Consider the following 3,286-nt stretch of genomic DNA (forward strand, 5'->3'; position numbering starts at 1 on the left):
CCCCAAAAATGCACATTTGGGTCTGGAGGCATTAGCCAATGACCCTGGAGGCAGTGGTTAAACTTGCTGGAAATTTTGTGGAAGTGAACTTTCCCAAGAAAGAAGTCCAGCCATTTCAGGGAATGGACTTGGTGAAAAAGGAAAGGTACCTTGATTGCAGCATGGGCAATAGGAGGTGGGAGAGGGAAGAGGAAATGAGTGGAACTCTTTCAGGGAACTGGGGAGTGGTTTGCTACCAATGTGGGCATCTGGGGCAGATAAAGCAAGACTGTCCTGTCATGGAATGTGGGTTCACAGAATTCTGCAGGTGGATTGTGACTAAAGGGGAAGGGCAGAACAAGAAAATGTCCACCATCCTTGTAAAAGTGGGGTGGAGGGTCCAGAGGAGACAAGTGGATACTGCCTTGGGATGCTTGTTGATCTGGAAGGATTTGGTGAAGCCTCAGTGGATGCTGCCAGGTTAGAGCTGGAGTGTATTCATGGAGAAAGGAGATTCAGCTCAATGGCTGAGATATCCATAGAGGTACAGGGGAAGTTCAAATGGAAGTGGGTAGGAGTAGTCGATAGGCTACCTCATCCAGTCATTGGTAGGACAGACTAGAGCCACTTCCTTTGTAAGAGGAAAACCGGGGTCCCCTGTGGCAGAAAACTGTGTCAAAAGGCAATGAGGAAATGGGGCATGAAATAAAAGAATCAGAAAATCCTAGACCAAAGGAAAAAGCCAGGAGGAAAATGGAACCTCCCTAGGAACAGGGAGTGGAGGAAATAGTAATTCAGAACAAGGCTTAGGGGAAAAGTGTTGGGGTGACAAGAGCCAGAGAGTCCCAGGTCCCCTTTTCACCAGAAAGAAAGAGTTATGGGGATGTCTCCCACCCATGAAATGTGACTTCTGTGGGTGGACGATGGACAACCACCCTGTAAGGCAAGTGTGAGCACAAGGAGTCTAATGTCCCCTTTAAGAAGGGAGGGCGTGGGGAAGGAACAGCCTCACAGTTAGTCAGGGGGGAGAGATGTGAGACAGAAGCCTGGCCTACACTACAGAGTTAGACTGATGTATGTTGACCTAACTCTGTAAGCATCAACATTAAAAGTAGCACCCACCCATGTAAGTCACCCGCTACACTGACTTAATAACTCCACCTCTGTGAGAGGCATAGTGCTTAAGTAGTAAGTTTGATGCTGTGTCCGTGTAGACACTGCATTGCTTATGTTGCCTGTTACTGTCTTTCAGAAACCATCCCCAAAATGCCCCACACTGGCATTTAAATCAGTGCAAGCACTCCTGGTGAGGATGCGCACGGCTGACACAAGAAGCGTAGTGTGGATGTGTAAAACCGATTCAATTACTGTGCTGGCTGTACACCTATGTAACTTAGGTCTACTTAATTTTGTATTGTAGACTTGCCCAGAGTGTTGGCAGCTCAAAGGTGAGGCTCCACTCTGATCCCTCAGACATCAATCCATTATCTCAATTAGCCTTCTAAGGGGGAATTGAAGTTAATTATCTAATCAGGTGTGTGCATGTGGAGGGTGAACTAAAGAGCCAACTCAAGACTGATAAGGAGGGCACAGGAAGGAAGTGAGGGGAGAGAGAAACAGGGATATTTGAGCCCAGTCTCTCAGATCTTGGAGAAGGGAGACCTCTGCTCCTCACAGGCCCTAGGCAAAGGGCTGAAAACACAGTATTGCTGCATGAGGTTGGTGGAGGGAATGTAAATAAGTAGCATGGGGAGGATACACAACCAGTGGACTCAGAGCAATTTCTGTGGTGCTAGAAGGTAGGAGCATACACACACATTCTCTCTCTCTCTCTCTCTCTCAATGTGTTATTGCTTCATGTGTAAATCATCCTCTCTTCACCAGCTTGCATACTTGGACTTGGGTCAGTGGAGGCAATATCTTCTTTCCCTCCACGTCTCCTTCCTAACCTTCTCTATGGTGAAGTATACAGCAGAGGAGCTAACTCCTTGCACAAGTTCCAGAAATCCTGTGCTATTCATACCACTGAATTGCACTGGCTCCTCTGTATCTAAGGCCCTCTGTTCCCGAGGAGTGAGCAATATTTCCTTCTTATGGCTGCATCCTGAACTCTTTACTTGGGCAAAACTCCATTTTATTTTGCCTGAGTAAGACTTGTAAGACTCTTAACAAGAAGCCTTTTCTGGCTCAGTATTTAAGGCTTTCAGAACTGAAGAGCCTTATGAATTACTATCTGGCATCTCCTTTATCATATGGAATGACTACATTGGACTCATACATTGGAATATTTCCCAGCATGAAGCTCCCTCTGCTTTATTTCCATCAAGATATGATTCATATTCATAGGTGGCCACTTAACTCTCTTTATAATCTCTGCATTTTGCTGTGTGTGGTCTGGCAGTAACATGCTTTTCTGCACTTTAGTGATAGCTTCCAGATAAATAGCACTATTTTCATTGTGGTTTGGGTTTTTTTGTTTGTTTATATTCCATCTGCCATTTGAGCAGTAATGCATAGCACTTTAAGATGTAAAAAAAGCATCTTCAAGTTCCTGGATGCAAAGGCCATTACACGGAGAGCACTTAGAAAATTCATCAGATGTAGACAGTAAGGCAAAGGAGATAAGAACTGCAACAAAGAAAGCCCGTTCTTTCATTAAGAAGGTTAATCTTTCAAGACCTTTTTAGATCCTACTTTGTGGACCTCCAATAGAGGTAGTGAAGATAACTAGCTTGTAGTTAGTGCTTTTCATGAGGCTCTCATAACATGTTACAAAGGAGGTCAGGATCATTATCTTCATTTTACAGATGGGAAAAATTGAGGCACCAAGAGAGGAAGTGGACTGGCTCCAGGTCACCTAGCAGGCCAATGGCAGAGCAGGGAGTAGAACTCACGTGTCTGAGGTTAGGACAGTGCTCTCTCTACTAGACCATGCTTTCATCTCCAGGTAAAGGGCTGGAGCCTCATCTGCTGTCAAGAGGGTAATGTTGATTTACATCAAAGGAGTGATAGCAATTTACACCAGCTGAGGATCTGTCCCAACATCTCAGCTATCAAGACTCTCTCTCTCACTGCATATATGTATAATTCCATTAACATTAGGAAGTGGTCCATGCACAAGTTGGTCAGAGAAGAGACTCAAGTCTTGATTAATTCAAATTGGTTTGTACTACTCTATAGAGAAACAAGAGTTTTGTTCTTTATGTAATAAAAGTGTAAAATATATACTGCTGAAATCCATTAATTGTGTTTTCCCCTGCATACAATTAGGCCTTTCTTTGTTATCTATCACAAGTAGAAATGGCCT

At 44.3% G+C, this 3,286-nt stretch overlaps 1 long non-coding RNA gene across 1 annotated transcript; it reads left to right on the top strand.

Moving 5' to 3' along the window:
* The first annotated feature begins 330 nt into the window (after positions 1–330).
* On the top strand, positions 331–2,979 carry LOC123363067. The gene is made up of 3 exons (XR_006576694.1): positions 331–459; positions 1,232–1,427; positions 2,787–2,979. It is a non-coding gene; the product is annotated as an uncharacterized LOC123363067 (long non-coding RNA).
* The last annotated feature ends 307 nt before the right edge of the window (positions 2,980–3,286 follow it).

This window comes from Mauremys mutica, chromosome 2, assembly GCF_020497125.1.
Source record: "Mauremys mutica isolate MM-2020 ecotype Southern chromosome 2, ASM2049712v1, whole genome shotgun sequence".
NCBI classification, from domain to species: domain Eukaryota; kingdom Metazoa; phylum Chordata; order Testudines; family Geoemydidae; genus Mauremys; species Mauremys mutica.